The 18627-nt window shown below is 51.7% G+C and overlaps 1 non-coding gene across 1 annotated transcript; it reads left to right on the top strand.

Annotated features, from left to right (window-relative positions):
• Positions 1-18281: 18281 nt before the first annotated feature.
• TRNAM-CAU lies at positions 18282-18353 on the top strand. Its single transcript has one exon. It is a non-coding gene; the product is annotated as a tRNA-Met (tRNA).
• The last annotated feature ends 274 nt before the right edge of the window (positions 18354-18627 follow it).

Genomic DNA, 18627 nt, shown 5'->3' on the forward strand with positions numbered 1-18627 from the left:
TACGGCGGGTAGTGTAAACGTAGCCTGTGATTTTCAGAAAACCTTTGACAAGGTCTCTCCCCAAAGGTTCTGAATCAAAATGGGATAAGATGGAAGGTCCTTTCTGGGATAAATAACTGGTTCAAAGGCAAGAAAGAAAGGGTCTGATTTTCAGAATGGAGAGAGGTAAATAGTGGTGTCCCCCTGGGTCTGTACTGGGACCAGCACTGCTCAACATACTCCTGAGTGATCTGGAAAAAGGGGTAAACAGTGAGGTGGCAACATTTGCAGATGATACAAACCATCTCAAGTTAGTTACGTCCAAAAGAGAGTGCAAAGTGTGACAAAGGGATCTCACCAAACGGAATGACTGGGCAGCAAAAAGGCAGATGACATTCAATGTGGATCAATGCAAAGTAATGCACATGGGAAAACATGATCCCAATTCTACATCTAAACTGATGGGGTCTAAATTAGCTCTTACAACTTAAGAAAGAGATCTTGGAGTCACTGTGGATATTTCTCTGAAAACATCTACTCAATGTGCATTGGCAGTCAAAAAAGCCAACAAAATGTTGGGAAGTCCTTAGGAAAGGGATGGCTAGCGAGACAGAAATATAATATTGTCTGTGTATAAATCTGTGGTATGCCCACATCTTGAATACTGGAGCTGGTCCCGCATCTCAAAAAGATATATCGGAATTGGGAAAGGTACGGAAAAGGGCAACCAAAATGATTGGGGTATGGAACAGCTTCCATGTGAGGTGAGATTAATAAGACTGAGGGGAGTTTTCAGCTTGGAAAAAAGATAACTAAGTGGGGGCTAGGATAGAAGTCTATAAAATGATGATGGGTTTGGAGAAAGTAAATAAGGAAGTATCAGAGGGGTAGCTGTGTTAGTCTGCCTCTGTAAGGAAGTGCTATTTACTCCTCATAACACAAGAACTGGGGTCACCTGATGAAAGGAATAGACAGCAGGTTTAAAACAAACCAAAGGAAGTATTTCTTCACCCAACACACAGTCAACCTGGGGAAACTTTGCCAGAGGATGCTGTGAGAGCCAAGACTATAACAGGGTCCATCAAAGAACTAGATAAGTTGATAGAGAAGAGGTCCATCATTGGCTATTAGCCAGGATGGGCAGGGATACAAAACCATGCTCTTGAGGTGTCCCCAGCCTCTGTTTGCTGGAAGCTGGGAATGGGCCACGGGATGGATTGCTTGATGATTCCCTGTTCTGTCGATTCCCTCGCGGGCACCTGGCATTGGCCACTGTGGGAAGACAGGATTCTGGGCTGGCTGGACCATTGGTCTGATCCAGTATGGCCGTTCTTGTGACCAATAGAGGGCAGTCCCCACCAGCAATATTTATATTTGGTGCACTGAAAGGGTTAACTTTCCAAAGCTGACCCAAAGGTTTAGTAAAAGTGTTTTGGAGAAAAACACTAAACAGAACAATGCGAATGAAAACTGGGAGCTATTGTTTAAGGAGCTTGTTAGATGGGGCATAAGCCACATTGCCTAATTAGCTGAGCTTGCAATGGCCTTCCACTCAACTCCCTGACATTTCTCCGTCTGCAAATGTGGTACCCATTTTAAAACCTAGATCCAATCAATTGCAACATGTCAGGGAAGATTCTAGGCATCAATGATCTGATCATTGGGTTGATGGTGGTGAACAAGAGATTCCCATAGGGCTCCCTCTTCCCAAGAGCCAACCTCATCCTCTCTCCCCTTTCTGCTCCCGCATCCTCTGCAAACTTTCAAAGACAGATGACTCGTGATGGCCTTTGCTCATGGGGATCTTGCCTCTTGCTCTTTTGGGGGGAAGGATGCAGCAGATGGCATGGGGGGGAGCCCAGGGCCTCTCATGGGCTCTGACCCAGGCCACTCTGAGGACAACACTTCTTACCACCCACTATTGTCCTAAGTTCACAGTTTATCACAGGAAGCTCTGAAGGGTGTCAACTCACTGCTTGGTACCTCTTCTCAGCCGGGCGTGGCATGGCAGCTCTCTCCTTAGGGTGGCAGCTGCCTCTGTTATTCTGACAGATCCAGGTTGGTGATGAGGTGGTGGGCAGGATTGAACCGCGGGCCTCTGGAGCTTAGTGTGTGGGCCTCTACAGCATGAACTAAAAGCCACCCAGCTGTTAGCAAAGGCTGTATAGAAGACATGTTTTATTGCTCCCTCTAAGTGATCTCGGTGCCACTAGCTGGGACACCCCACCACACCCTGGAGGTGTGTGGGTTACGTACTTCCCTAGCTGAGGAAGCGCATCCTGAGCTTTGGAGAGTTCCCAGCTGTAATCCCGGATGACCCCTGTAACGATGCGACCACTGGCAGGACACTACTGAGAGTATCAATTCAGGACAAATTGCTTGGAGCAGGGCAGTCACAGCCCGAGGCTTGGTGCCCTTTACTATTAAAGCACGTTACAGCAGCCATGCAGAGAGGACTTTGGTTTCATCCCACTGTCCAATCGGACGTCATACAAGCAATTCCCTCAGCTATTCCAGTTCCATTGTATCACCACCAGCACCGCTCCTTATGGGGATGAATGGTTATGAAAACCAATACCCCAGTAAAAGAAAATGGGTTATCTCAAAGGACCCCAAAGGACCAAGCCCCAGATGCAGGTCAATAGACGAGTCAGATCTTACCCACAAATCACGCTCTTGCAAATCCTTTAGCGTTATGGAAAAATTGATCCATGTGTTGTGTTTTCAATCAGATCAGCCTGAGGCCTTTTATTGATTAGAAGCACGCAGGGGAGAACCGTTATGGAAACGGCCTCCCCGAAGCTGGTTACAGACAGCCTTATAAAGCTTAAAACCACAGTCGTAATATGCAAGTTACATACATAATTTCCTTATTATTTTGCTAAAAAAATATTGCAAAGTTAATGCTGATTGGAGCAGGAGTAAATTTCTTCCATATTAGGCTTTTCCTGTTATTACTTATCTGTTCTATGCGGTTACGTGTTGACAGTAGGGGATATTACAAAATTGTTTTTCAGTCGGGGACTGTTAGGACTTTCCACTGTCTCCTCTGTGCCCCCCTACTTGGCTTGTCTGGCCGGCCCTGGCAGCTTGACATGAGGCCTGGGCCTACAAGGCCTTGGATAACACTGGATTTTCCCTTACAGCATCTAAAATATAAAGGTTTATTCATAAAAAGAAAGAAATATAGATGAGAGTTAAAATTTTTGAAGGAATTAATTACACACAGTAATGGCAAAGTTCTTGGTTCAGGCTTGTAGCAGTGATGGAATAAACTGCAGGTTCAAATCAAGTCTCTGGAGTCCATCCACAGCTGGGATGGGTCATTCAGTCCTTTGTATAGAGCTTCAGTTTGTAGCAAAGCCCCTCCAGAGACATGAAGCAGGACTGAAAATAAGATGAAGACGAGGCATCAGCCTTTTATAGCCTCTTGCCATGTGGTCTTTGCTTTCTTTGTCCCAAGGACACACTATCCAGCACGTGGCATAGAAAAACCTTAGAGTTCTGTCCACAGGCAGGTCCCTGCAGACCTTGCTGAGTCACAAGGCGTATCTGCCTTCTCTCAATGGGTCGATTGTATAACTGATGGTCCTTAATGGGCCATTAAGCAGGCGAGGCAGAACTGACACCAACTTATCTGGGGTGTTCCCCAGAAGCAGAGCACAAGTTTGAAGTACGGGCAGCATAGAGCCAATATTCATAACGTCAACTACAAAAATGATACACATCTAGAGATGGCATCATTATAATCAGCCAATCAGAACCTCTCCATAGACCTCTTACACGACAACCTTTCTACAATATTGGCTGCAAATATAGAACAGTGGCCACAACAGTGATCTATACAGTTACAGATTATGTCAATAACGTCACAGGAGGTGACATGGCATCAGTGAGACTGATACTGAAATACTGCCTCCAATTTTGGTGTCTTCATTTGAAAAAGATGTGAAATTGGAGCTGGGGCAGAAAGAGCCACTAAAGGTTCTGAGGGCTGGAGAAAAATGCCTTCTAGTGAGCTATTGAAAGAGCTCAACCTGTTTAGCTGATCAAAAGAAGATTGAAAGGTGACTTCATTGAAGTGTTGAAGTGCCTTAATGGAGAGAAAAGATTGGGTATTAAAGGGCTCTTTAATCTAGCAGAGAAAGGAATAACAAGACCCAATGGCTGGAAGATGAAAAGAGGCAAATTCGTATTACAACTAAGGCACAAAGATTCAACAGCGAGGATGATTCATCACAGGAACAAGCTACCAAGGAAAGTGATGGATTCTCCATCTCTTGATGTCATTTCATGAAGACTAGATGCCTTTCTGGAATGTGTTTGCTCCAAAAGTAGCTCTTGTGTCCTACAGGAGGCCTGTGATACACAGTGGGTCAGATTAGATGCTCTAATGGTCTCTTCTGGCCATCAAGTCGACTAATTTCTGAAAAACTGAGTGTAGCATTGAGAGCAGTGTCTGATGTTTCCCTGTCTAGCCGGCTTGCTGCCTAGAACGAACGCTCCTTGAGTGGGGTGATCCACAGGGAGCAGCTCAAACCTGCAAAGTGCCTGGCCAGCGGCAGGACATTAGCCCAGCAAGGGAGGGGTGTGGCAGTGACATCACAAAGGCCTTTGGCAGGACCTCAGCCTATTGGTCCGAGGTGGTGACCTCACAGAGAGATGCTGACATCAGCCAGGCAGGACCGGGGCGAGGGGCCAGGGAAACCTCAGAGACCCCTGTGGCTTTGCTCCAGCAAGTCTCCTTCTCCAGGTCTCTCTCTGAGGACTGAGAGAGTATTTGGGTTCACGGACGTGAGCACCAGGAGGAACCTCTTTTGAGTTTTCTCCTTCCCTTTTAGTGATTTTACTAGAAAACAGCCGTCCCTGTTTAGAAGGTAAGAGCCTCCTGTAGGTTTGAAACCTGTTCAGTCTGATCCATCTGGTGACAGTTGAATTCTAAGCATGGAAAACACGAACTTAAAGAGGCAGAATTTTATTGCGCACCTGGGATTTTGTCCCTTAGAATCACTGGGGACATTAGGGTTTGTCCTTTTTGTTTCACCTTTTCCTCCATCCATCCCTCCCTCCCTCCTTTCTCTTCTTCTCTTGCTTATTTTGTTCTTTCTCCTGTTCCGCTCCCAACACCAGGAGGGAGGTGTGTGTGTGTGTGTGTGTGTGTGTGTTGCGGGGGAGGGCTCTGCAGCTCCCACTGTGGGAGGGCCACCCAAAAATGTGGGGCTGAAATAGTGCTCAGGTAGTCAGGGCCAGATTAACCTTCTGTGGGTCCTGGTACCAAACATATTTGTAGGCCCCTATGTAGTCACTATGGGCTCCGAGTATGGGCCTGGTGGGGCAGTGCCATTGGTGCTGTAGGATACCCGCTACTGAACCTCAGAGACATTTTTCATTTTGATCACACCCCCCTACATGACTATACGCATTGCCATACACAGCTCCCTCAGCCCCCGGGTTTTCTTATTGAGCTGTACACCCATGTGGGTTTACCAGTGTCCACAGTGAGCAGAACTTTCATAGTGATCAAGGAAACTCCCCACAGATTTATCTCCTTCCTCATTCAGACCTTCTCTAGCCATGTCTCCAGTACCCCCCATGTCACCAGTCACGGCATGTGGTCCTAGTCTCAGCTCAGTTCTAAAGCCAGCAGATACCTGATCAGTTCTGACAGATCCCCCCCTCAGCCCCCATCCTGCCATGTGAGCAAGCCACCTGCAAACACCATCTCCCCAAAGTCAGGACTTAGCCCTTGGGAATCTGAAGCCACCAGCCTCTCTCCCTCTGCTCCCATCTACATGCTAGTCTGCTACCTGGTCACCCCCACTTCTCCCCATACTTGTTTCCTTTCTACTTTGGACATGCTCCCATCCAGCTGGAAGCTCCCTCTGCCAGACCTGCTCCCTCTTTCCCTGCTCCCCTTGACATTCCTGTCCTACTGGTGACCTCTGTTCCTTGAGGTTAACTCCAGTGACTTTAGCTGCTCTAGCTTAATGGCCCCAGTAGTCACAGAGCCACTTGTAGCTTCTCTGGCTACGGCCTTGGGGCCAGTTCCCAGATGCCAGCCTTAGCCAGCTGCAGCTACTAGCCGCAGGAGGGCTGGCAATGCCAGGGCTGAGCATGCTTGAATCTTGCAACGGCAGCACTAGGGACTCTAAATCCTCAGCGCTGGCCCTAGGCAGCTGCAGACTCTGCAGTTAGGCACTTCCCTCCTCTAGGCCATGGCTTTAAATGCCTGAGATTCCCATCACCTGCAGCAAAGGCCACCAATTCCCACGCCCCCCTCAGCCAGCACCTAGTCATGCAGAAAGTGCAGCCTGAGTGATTTTGGAGGCTGGTGTGGCAGGAGGTTCCCGTCCCTGAGCAGCAGCTCTGTAGCAAGCTCACATGCTTCCCAGTTGAGACATTAGCCGTTACTGACAAGGCTTGTCTGTGTTCTTTTTTTTTTATCTCATTGTTAGGTGTGAGAAGTATGAACTGTTCAATAGGTTCCATTAGTTGGTTAATAAGATGTTTATGAAGTAAATCACTGGCTTTAAAATAAGATCCAATCTGGAGCATATGAACTATTGACCCCTGGACTCCATCTCTGAGAGGGGACTTGTTTACCATCAGGACACAGGCTCAAACCAGTCCAAACCGGTTTTTCCCGCCAAAACCAGCCCTCAGCGTTCCATCTCCTCAGCACTTTTCCTGCCACAAAAGTGATATAAGGACGTGCTCAGCGCCTGCGCAGGGCCGTCCCCCCCAGAGATGGCCCGTCCACGGTCGGGTCTTCCCAGGGCTCCCGAGCCGGAGAGTGACGAATCCCCTCGGTCCCGCCGTGAGACTGAGGAACAGGAGGCCTGTCACCCCCATTCCTGCCGTCCTGCATTCCTGGTGTCCAGCCTCCCACGGAGCCCCCGGGAAGTGAGAGACCCCGGGGGGGCACTGGGGCTGGGCAGGAAAGTGACTCTGCCCCGGGGAACCTGGGAGAAGCCTCAGAGCTGCCTCAGCCCCAGTGGAGCTGCATCAGGATCCGCCCCCGGCACCGCTGGGATTTGGGGGGCAGAGACTGGGGCCTGGTGGGGGGGATCCCCTGTGGTGGTGGGGGAGATGGGGGGTGTCAGGCAGGGAGGGGAGAAGCTGGAGTTGTAGGGAGGGGAAGGTCGGTGGGATGTGGGGGGGTTTAACTGTCTCTGGGCAGCCAGGAAATTCCCAGTGGCGGGGGAAGTGGCGGGTGGGCGAAGGGGGGAGGGGGGTTAATTGGATCCTTCCCCTGTTTGTGCCACTTGCCTCTCGCCCCCGATACAAATTCTCTCTAGTTCTGCCCCTTTTCTCTCTCAGTATCTCACACGGGCTATAAAATCTGGGGCGATTTCCCCCCTTTCCCCTCCAATGATCAGCTCTCCCGTCTCCCCCGATTTCCCCCGTTCTCCCCATGAGGCCTGGTCCACACTAGGACTTTAATTCGAATTTAGCAGCATTAATTCAAATTAACCGTGCACCCGTCCACACCAGGAAGCCATTTAATTCGACATAGAGGGCTCTTTAGTTCGAATTCTGTACTCCTCCCCGACGAGGGGAATAGTGCTAAATTCGACATTGCTATGTCGAATTAGGCTATGTGTGGACGGAAATTGAACTTAGTAGCTCCGTGAGCTATCCCACAGTGCACCACTCTGTTGACGCTCTGGACAGCAGTCCGAGCTTGGATGCTCTGACCAGCCACACAGGAAATGTTCCGGGAAAATTTGAATTCCTTTTCCTGTCTGGCCACTTTGAATCTCATGTCCTGGTTGGACATCGGGGCGAGCTCAGCAGCACCGGCAACAATGCAGAGCTCTCCAGCAGAGGAGTCCAGGCAATCTCAGAATAGAAAGAGGTCCCCAGCATGGACTGACCGGGAAGTCTTGGATCTGATCGGTGTGTGGGGCAATGAGTCTGTGCTTTCGGAGCTGCGCTCCAACAAACGAAATGCAAAGACCTACGAGAAGGTCTCCAAAGCCATGGCACTCAGAGGATACAGCCGGGATACAACGCAGTGCCGCGTGAAAGTCAAGGAGCTGAGACAAGGCTACCAAAAAATCAGAGCGGCAAACGGACGCTCCAGAGCCCAGCCCCAGACATGCCGCTTCTACGAGGCACTGCATGCCATTCTCGGTGGGTCTGCCACCACTGCCCCACCAGTGTGCGTGGACTCTGAGGATGGGATACTGTCGACGGACTGTTCCTCGGAGATGTTCGCGGACGGGGAAGATGAGGAGGACGAGGCAGTCGACAGCGCTTACAATGCTGATTTCCCCGACAGCCAGGATCTCTTCATCACCCTCACTGAGATCCCCTACCAACCCTCCCCAGCCATTACCCCGGACCCTGAATCAGGGGAAGGATCAGTCGGTAAGTGCTTTAAACATGTAAACATTTATTTCTAACAGAACAGGAATATTAAATATGCAAAAAGAAGGTCTATATACAGGGGGATGGAACAGGCATCTTCCTCGGAGATCTCCTGGAAGCTCTTCTGGAGGTAATCGAAAAGCCTCTGCAGGAGGTTCCTGGGGAGAGCTGGCTTATTGGGTGCTCCGAGGTAGCACACTTTTCCGCGCCACGCTATCAGCTGGTACTCCGGGACCAGTGCCTTGACGAGCATGGCAGCATAGGCCCCTGGCTTGTGCTAGCTTTCATGCAGCATGCGCTCTCTCTCTGTCTGTGAGACCCTCCTCAGGGTGATCTCGCGTGCAGACTCCTGCATGTAATTAGAGTAATTTGTGTACTATTAGTATTGGTAGTGCTTCACTGTTCCTTTGAACAACAAGAAGCATCACTTTAGAGCCACGTGGTGGAGGCTACAGAGTGGCAGCATACAGGGATCTTTCCCAGGGAACAACCGCGAGGGGGTGGATCAGGGGCAGAGTTTATGCTTTCAGGATTGCCTGCAGCAAGAGGACAGAGCTGGACATTGACTTTTAAGCAGCCAAAGGCCTTTGGCTTACCATGCCTGGCTGCTCCATGGATTCTGCTTTCCTGCCCCGCTTGTCTGATCTGCAGTGCAATACCCCAGGCAATGAACGTGAATTCAGAGAAATCGAACTTTCCCTGAGTGAGTGCGCATGAGATAGGGTGCCGTCCATGGTCTTGTTCACAGACACTGAGTAGACTATGTTTCATTTTTGAAAAAATGTATCTTTGTAAGCAATTCACTACCTTTTCCCCATCACACAGCTGCAACAGTATCCCGACCTGCTCCACCTTGCCCCTCAGAGAGGCTGGCGCAGATTAGGCGGCGTAAGAAAAGGACACAGGACGAGATGTTTGCTGAACTTATGGGCTGCTCCAGAGCCGAGGCGTACCAGCAGAGCCAGTGGAGGGAGAACCTCACACAGCAGCAGCGCTCACACAGCGAACGGGAGGACAGATGGCATCAGGAGGACCAGCAGGCGACTCAAACGCTGCTTGGACTAATGAGGGAGCAAACGGACACGCTCAGGCGCCTTGTCGATGTTCTGCAGGACCACAGGCAGGCGGACAGAGCCCCCCTGCACTGTATCTGCAACCGCCCTCCCCCACCACAAACTCCAATACCCCCCTCACCCAAAATAACAAGAAGGAGGGGCACCAGGGGCCATGAAAACTGTCACTGCACCACAGCAGAGTGCTAAATTACCCAAAAGCTCTCAGTCACTAAATTTTGAAAAGTCCTTCCCTTACTGTGTTGTTGAGTATTAAAAGTAGTTTGCTGTTAATTACTTTTTCTGTCATGTTTCTTTGCAGAAGACTTTCTGTGAAGGGGGGAGAGGGGTTTCGTAATTGCATAGGACATTCACCATTAACAGGGTACAGACATGGGGGCAGGATCAACAGCTGGTCACTCACAGAGTGCAGTCACTAGGCACCCTGGTCAGTCTGTGAGGTGTTTTTAATGTTCTGTTCATAGGCGGCAGGTGCCCTGCTCCAGGTATATTTGGAGGTGGGTCTCTCCCCCGGCCCTGCCTGGATCGGGCCCTGGCCCACGCGGGTCTCCCCACGCCCCGTCAATTCCCTGCCTGGAGCAGGTCCCAGCGCCCACCTGCCACCCCTCCCCCAGTGTGTCGTCCCCCCCCCCCCGCCCCGCGCTGCGTCCCTGCCTGACAGTAGAGAGGCTACCCGCAGAAATGCTGTCTGCTGCCCCAGGGTCCTAGCGCCTGCCATCCACAAATGGCAAGGCAGGTTGCCCTCACCCTGCCCTTCTACCGTAGCCCTGAGCCTCTACAATGCCCCAAACCCTCAGCCACAGCCACAGCCCGCAACCCCCTACACCTCCTCCCCCTTCCCACATACCCCTCACCCCTTCCTACGCCCCCACCCCCAGCCCAGAGCCTGCACCCAAACTCCGTCCCAAAGCCTACACCCCTCACCCCTTCCTGCACACCCACCTGTAACCGTCCTCCCCCCAGAGACCACTGTAGAAGCAGTAGCCTATCATTCCTAGAGTCTAGAAGCGGTCTCTACATCACTGCACACCCTACCCACCACAGTCTGCGTCCCTGTGTCAACCCTTTCACTCGAAGTCATTAGTCAAGAAAAGTTTGTTACTTAACAATGCTCTATTAGCTTTATTTGTACACGTGTGTTGGAAGGGGGCAAACGGGGTGAACGGGGTATGAAACTGTAGAGGAGAGTCAACAGTAACTGGGCAAAGAAACAGGGGCAGGTTCAGCTTCTCTGTAAACAAACTTAATAGTCACAGGTCACGCTGCTCGCTGAGGAACCTAGCTTTCAGAGCCTCCCGGATGCACAGCGCTTCCCGCTGGGCTCTTCTAATCGCACGGCTGTCTGGCTGGGCGTAATCAGCAGCCAGACGATGTGCCTCAACCTCCCGTCCCGCCATAAAGGTCTCCCCCTTGCTCTCACACAGATTGTGGAGCACACAGCAAGCTGCAATAACAATGGGGATATTAGTTTCGCTGAGATCCAAGTGAGTCAGTAAGCTTCACCATCTCCCCTTGAGACGTCCGAAAGCACACTCCACCACCATTCTGCACTTGCTCAGCTGGTAGTTGAAGAGTTACTTGTCACTGTCCAAGGCACCAGTGTAGGGCTTCATGAGCCAGGGCATTAGCGGGTAGGCTGGGTCCCCGAGGATCACTGTAGGCATCTGCACATCCCCAACATTTATTTTGTAGTCCGGGAAGAAACTACCTTCCTGCAGGCGTCTAAACAGACCAGAGTTCCTGAAAACACGCGTGTCATGAACCTTGCCCGGCCACCCGACGTTGATGTTGGTAAACCGTCCCCTATGGTCCACCAGTGCTTGCAGCACCATGGAAAAGTAGCCCTTTCGGTTTATATACTGGCTGATCTGGTGGGCCGGTCCCAGGATAGGAATGTGAGTCCCATCTATAGTCCCACCGCAGTTTGGGAATCCCATCGCGGCGAAGCCATCTATGACGACCTCGACGTTTCCCAGGGTCACCACCTTCGAGAGCAGGAACTCAACGATTGCATGGGCTACTTGCATCACAGCAACCCCCACGGTAGATTTGCCCACGCCAAAGTGGTTCGCTACTGACCGGTAGCTGTCTGGCATTGCAAGTTTCCAGAGGGCTATGGCCACTCGCTTCTGCACAGTCAGGGCTGCTCGCATCTGGGTGTCCTTGCGCTTCAGGGCAGGGGACAGCAAGTCACACAGTTCAAGGAAAGTGCCCTTACGCATCCTGAAGTTTCGCAACCACTGTGATTCATCCCAGACCTGCAGCACTATGCGGTCCCACCAGTCCGTGCTTGTTTCCTGGGCCCAGAATCGCCGTCCCATAGCATGAACATGACCCATTGCCACCATGATCTCCACGGCGCAGCGTACCGTACTTTCTGAGAGGTCTGTGCCACTCTGAGACTTCATGTCCTCACCGCGCTGCCGTTGCCTCCTCGCCCGATTTCTCAGCATCTGATTGTTGAAGAGGTGTACGATAAGGTGCGAGGAGTTGACAACAGCCATAAGTGCAGCGATGATCGCAGCGGGCTCCATGATCGCAGTGGAGTGCTGTGGCGTCCGCGCTGTCACTTATAACAGGAAAAGTGTGCAAACTGATTTCCCGCCAGCGGGAGTGACGGTTGAATGCTGACAGTTACCCAAGACCACCCTCGACACAGTTTTCCCCCCAGCATGCATTGGGGGGAAAACCCAGCATTCCAATGGGCAGCAGGGAGTGCGGGAACTGTGGGATAGCTTCCGACAGTGCACCACTTCCAATGTCGACGCTTGCCCCGTTACTGTGGACTCACAAAGTTGAATTAGTGTCCTCACTGTGGACACACAAATTTGACTTTGTAAGGTCGATTCTGCAAATTCAACTTTAGTTGATTTGAACTACTCTTGTAGTGTAGACATACCCTAAGAGATTCAAAAATGCCTCTGTCTTTACACACCAGGGAAAGCAGAAAGGAAATCACCAGCAGACAGGCAACTGACCAAAACCCACTTCTACCTGCCCCCAGGTTTTGGCGTTTGGAACCCATACCCCTTAATGGTGAGGACTTTCCAGGCCAGGCTGAAGCTTTCAGGCCTCAAATGCCAGGTACAGTTACTCTGTCCTTGATCCAAAATAAATGGGAAAATACACTGGATTACTCCTGCCCCAATAACAAAGAGACTGGGGATCTCACAGCAGCTGAAATGACCATTTGGACAAGCTCTCCCATCATGCAATCCAGGGTGGGTGTGACCATGCAAATGACATCACCCCAAAAGGCCTTGACAACACATCACCAACAGATGGCAGGGGAGAGTTCATACTGACCCTGCTTCAAGTAGATTGTGGCAAAGATTCCAAAACACCGAACGTTAAAACGCACCAAACGCAGGTCAATTCATCCTCATCGTATCCGCTCGTTATACTCCGCTCCTGAACGTAGCCCTCACATGGACAACAGACCCTCCTAACTCAGGCCTTGTCTACACTACAAGACTATTTCGAATCTACTTAAGTCGAATTTGTGGATTCGACCTTATGAAGTCGAATTTGTGTATCCACAGTAAATACACTAATTCGAATTTCTGAGTCCACAGTAACGGGGCTGGCGTCGACTTTGGAAGCGGTGCACTGTGGGAAGCTATCCCACAGTTCCCGCAGTCCCCGCTGCCCATTGGAATGCTGGGTAGAGCTCCCAATGCCTCCTGGGGGAAAAATGTGTCGAGGGTGCTTTTGGGTAACTGTTGTCATTGAACTGTCAATCACGCCCTCCCTCCCTGAAAGCTCCGGCGGGAAATCTGTTCGCGCCCTTCTCTTGTCAGTTACAGCGCGTACGCCACAGCACTGCGAGCATGGAGCCCGCTGCGATCATCGCTGCACTTATGGCCGTTGTCAACTCCTAGCACCTTATCGTTCACCTCTTCCACAGTCAGTTGCTGAGAAATCGGGCGAGGAGGCTCCGGCAGCGCGGTGAGGAGAGTGGCGCAGACCTCTCACAAAGCAGGGTATGCCGCGCCGTGGAGATCATGGTGGCAATGGGTCAAGTTCATGGTGTGGAACGGCGATTCTGGGCCCAGGAAACAAGCACGGACTGGTGGGACCGCATAGTGCTGCAGGTCTGGGATGAATCACAGTGGCTGCGAAACTTCAGGATGCGTAAGGGCACTTTCCTTGAACTCTGTGACTTGCTGTCCCCTGCCCTGAAGTGCCAGGACACCCGGATGCGAGCAGCCCTGAGTGTGCAGAAGCGAGTGGCCATAGCCCTCTGGAAACTTGCAACACCAGACAGCTACCGGTCAGTAGCGAACCACTTTGGCGTGGGCAAATCTACCGTGGGGGTTGCTGTGATTGAAGTAGCCCACGCAATCGTTGAGCAACTGCTCTCAAAGGTAGTGACTCTCGGAAACGTCCAGGACATCATAGATGGCTTCGCCGCGATGGGATTCCCAAACTGCGGTGGGGCTATAGATGGGACTCACATCCCTATCCTGGCACCAGCCCACCAGGCCAGCGAGTACATTAACCGAAAGGGCTACTTTTCAATGGTGCTGCAAGCACTGGTAGACCATAGGGGACGGTTTACCAACATCTTCGTTGGGTGGGCGGGCAAGGTTCATGACGCGCGTGTGTTCAGGAACTCTGGTCTGTTTAAACGCCTCCAGGCAGGTACTTTCTTCCCAGAACACAAACTAACGGTTGGGGATGTGCAGATGCCTACAGTGATCCTCGGGGACCCAGCCTACCCGCTAATGCCCTGGCTCATGAAGCCCTATACAGGCGCCTTGGACAGAGAGAAGGAACTCTTCAACTACCGGCTGAGCAAGTGCAGAATGGTGGTGGAGTGTGCTTTCGGACGTCTCAAGGGGAGATGGCGGAGCTTACTGACTCGCTCGGACATCAGCGAAAAGAATATCCCCGTAGTTATTGCTGCTTGCTGTGTGCTCCACAATCTCTGTGAGAGCAAGGGCGAGACCTTTTTGTCCGGATGGGAGGTTGAGGGAAATCGCCTCGCTGCAGTTTATGCTCAGCCAGACACCCGTGCCGAGAGAATATCCCAGCGGGAAGCGCTGTGTATCCGGGAGGCTTTGAAAGCAAGTTTCCTCAGAGAGCAGGGTAACCTATGACTCTCCACTTGCTTTCAAGAGAAACTGACCCTGGGCCTGTGTCTCTATGTGTTGAGTGAGATCTGCGGTTACATACCCTGTTCTCCAAGTTTCCCCCACTTCCAAAGCACGTTTTAAAGCAAATTAATTGTTACACTCATTATTAATAAATGTTTGTTTTACTTTGCATTTCTGTTCAGGTGTTGAAACATGGACGCATACTGTGCTGGGCACGGTGTGCACTGATGTACAGACCGCTTGTTCCATAGAGGAATGACATCCTCCTGCTCCTACATAGGTCTCTGGGGTGGGGGACGGTTGCAAGTGGTTGTGCATGAAGGGGAGGGATTGCAGGAAGGGGTGTTTTTGCAGGAAGGGGCGAGTGGTGCCTTCTTTGGATAGGGGTTTGGATGACGGCAGTGGGCTGTGGGTTTGGGCGTAGGAAGGGGTGAGGGGTGTGGGGGAAGGGTGAGTATCTGTCCGTGGATGAGGGCTCTTGTTGGGGCTCAGGGCAGCGGAGAGGCTCGTTGCTACGGTGGAAGTGCATGGTAAGGGCAGCGTGCCTTAACATTAAGGGGGGTGGCAGGCACTAGGACCCTGGACAAGCATACACATCACAGAATGACCCGGGGCAGCATACACCACACAGAGTGACCCTGGTGCCTACTGACTGCAGTGTGTGTGTGCCCTGCAGTTGATCATGCCCCCAAGTCTGTACCCTGGTAATGTAGGCTATACCGTGCAATTATAAATCCCCTCCCCCCCCATACACAAAAAAATCCTCTGACACGAAAGACGTGACCGAAACAGTGAATAACAGCAAACAGCTTTTAATAATCTAATACACAGTGGGGGGATGAAACTTGGATTTGGGACTGGGTGAGCCTGTAAGGGAAGCACTTCTACAAATGTATAGCGTGAGAGGTGTGTGGTACATTAGCGCTATGCAGTGGTGCAGTGACAATTCTCACGGCCCCTACCGCCCCTCCGTCTTGTACTTTTGGGTGAGGGGGGGCAGGACTTCTTGGCGGGGGAGGGCGGTTGCAGATACACTGCAGGGGGGCTCTGTCCTCCTGCCTGCGGTCCTGCAGAACATCAACAAGGCGCCGGAGTGTGTCCGTTTGCTCCCTCATTAGCCCAAGCAGCGTTTGAGTCGCCTGCTGGTCTTCCTGCCGCCACCTGTCCTCCCGTTCGATGTGTGTGCGATGCTGTTGACATAGGGTCTCCCTCCACTGTCTCTGCTCTGCCGCCTCGGCTCTGGAGCAGGCCATCAGTTCCGCGAACATCTCGTCCCTAGTCTTTTTCTTTCGCCGCCTAATCTCCGCCAGCCTCTGCGAGGGGGATGCCGGGGCAGTCCGGGAAAGAGCCGAAGCTGTGTGATGGGAAAAGTAACTGATTTCCTTGAACAGATACATGTTTGCGAACAGTGAACACAGTCTAGTCAGTTTCTCTGAACAAGACCATACAGGGCAACAAATCTCACGAGATCTCAGGCCAAGTTCGAGATTTCGGAATACGCTCTCATTGGCTGCGGCATTGCACAGGAGAGCAGACAAGTGGGGAGAGACAGCTGAATCCGTCTAGCAGACAGTCCTGGTAAGCCTTACAGTACATTCTGCTTATCAGTTAATGGATAGCTGTGCCCTCCCGCTAAAGGCAATCTGGAAATCATATACTCTGACCCTTTTCCAGCCACTCCCGCCAGTGCACGGGAAAGATCGATGTATGCTTTTCCTATGTGGCCTACAACACGTGGCTGTTAAGCGAGGGTCATTGTTATGCAAAGTAAAAGTCAACCATTCACAACAGTAACAATACACTAATTGCCCTAATTAGATGCAGCATTTCATGAACGAGATCACCCTGATGCGGGTCCCTCGGAGTCACAAAGAGCGGATGCTAAGGGAAGCCCTGCAGAGACCAGGACCATATGCGGCCATGCTTGTCGAGGCGATGATTCCCATCTACATAAGGATGTCCTGGCGCGGAAGAGTGTGCTTCCACGGAGCACCCAACAAGGCACCTCTCCCCAGGAACCTCCTGCGGAGGCTTTTCGAGGACCTAAATGAGACCTTTCTTGAATTGTCCCTGGAGGATTATTGTTCAATCCCTATATGTGTGGACCTACTTTTCATATAGTTTTTCATTGAAAATTTTATATATAGTATTTCTATTTTTTTATACCTGTTTTATAAAAAATAAATGTTTACATGTTTAGAGCACTTACCGCCTGATCCTTCCCCTGATTCAGAGTCCGGGTTAACGGCCGGGGAGGGTTGGTAGGGGATCTCTGTGAGAGTGATGAAGAGATCCTGGCTGTCAGGGAAAGCGGTTTTGTGTTCGCTGTCCCCTGCGCCGTCCTCCACAGACCCTTCCTCATCTTCCCCATCGGCGAACATCGAGGAGGAACTGTCCAGGTTCACTATGCCATCCACTGAGTCCACGGTCACTGGTGGGACAGTGGTGGCAGACCCACCTAGAATGGCATGCAGTGCCTCGTAGAAGCGGCATGTCTGGGGCTGGGCTCTGGAGCGTCCGTTTGCCGCTCTGATTTTTTGGTAGCCTTGTCTCAGCTCCTTGACTTTCACGCGGCACTGCGTTGTATCCCGGCTGTATCCTTTCTCTATCATTGCTTTGGAGACCTTCTCGAAGGTCTTTGCATTCCGCTTGCTGGAGCGCAGCTCCGACAGCACAGACTCCTCGCCCCACACACCGATCAGATCCAGGACTTCCCGGTCAGTCCATGCTGGGGACCTCTTTCTATTCTTGGATTGGCCGGACTCCTCTGCTGGAGAGCTCTGCATGGTTGCAGGTGCTGCGGAGCTCGCCCCGATGTCCAGCCAGGACGTCAGATTCAAAGTGCCCAGACAGGAAAATGAATTCAAATTTTCCCGGGTCATTTCCTGTGTGGCTGGTCAGAGAATCCAAGCTCGGACTGCTGTCCAGAGCGTCAACAGAGTGGTGCACTGTGGGATAGCTCCCGGAGCTACTAAGTTCGATTTGCATCCACACCTAGCCTAATTCGAGCTAGCCATGTCGAATTTAGCGTTACTCCACCTGTCGGGGTGGAGTACCAAATTCGAACTAAAGAGCCCTCTAGTTCGAATTAAATGGCTTCCTGGTGTGGACGGTTGAGCGGTTAGTTCGAATTAACGCTGCTAAATTCGAATTAAAGTCCTAGTGTAGACCAGGCCTCAGTGTCTGCACGTTAACCTTTTGCCCCCCAGTCGGGGCCATTGCAGATTATGTATTCCTTACGCCACCTGATCTTAAACCGAACATTGCACCCCCTGAGTAATCTGTACGTTGTTCCCTGATCGCCAGAAACTTCTACGCCTAAACGCTGTACCGTACACTTTTTTTTTCTTTGAACGTCATCTTAATAAAATGTTGACATTTGTTTGAGATCCCGGCTCCTGTTCCTTTGCAAGGCGTGTGCGTTTGCTCCGGGTTTTAGTCTGCTAATACTGCGGGGTGGGGGGGCGATTGAGCCAGAGGCACTTGCCTGCTGCAGACACGTATCCAAGGCTGAACCTCGTCCCCCACAAGCTGAAGGCTTAACTGAAAACAGTTTAAGAAGTGCTCCCATCTCCGGCACTCAGCTACCCAGCTCCCAATGGGGTCCAAACCCCAAATAGATCCCTTTTACCCTGTAGAAGCTGTAAAATCCTGTGACCAGGGCAGCTGCCTAGCAGCCTGAGCATCTGCCTGCCAGAGCGAGAGCGCGTAAGGCACTAATCCGGATAGTGGCATGGGGGGAGAAGGGTGAAGAGCCAGCAGAGTGGCGCAGTGGAAGCGTGCTGGGCCCATAACCCAGAGGTCGATGGATTGAAACCATCCTCTGTTACGCGTGCGCTTGTTCCTTTTCCCTTTGGGCCTTCCAGCAAGGCGGTGACTAGCACAGCACCGAGAGCCGAGGCAAGAGGTGGCTGAGGCGGTGGCCTGCCAGGGAGCTGAAAGCAAGAGGCAGGCCTGGGTGTGGCCAGGGCCTCCTGTCCTGAAATGAGGCCACAGTGCTTCCTGGTCCCCTTTCCCCACCCACACCGGCAGGCGGCTGCTGCGGGAGAACACGAGGGAGGCTCTCGGGGTGCTAGGCAGCGCTGTGTGTGTGGCTGTCAGGG

The sequence above is a fragment of the Mauremys mutica genome, unplaced genomic scaffold (assembly GCF_020497125.1).
Source record: "Mauremys mutica isolate MM-2020 ecotype Southern unplaced genomic scaffold, ASM2049712v1 Super-Scaffold_1559, whole genome shotgun sequence".
Lineage (NCBI taxonomy): Eukaryota > Metazoa > Chordata > Testudines > Geoemydidae > Mauremys > Mauremys mutica.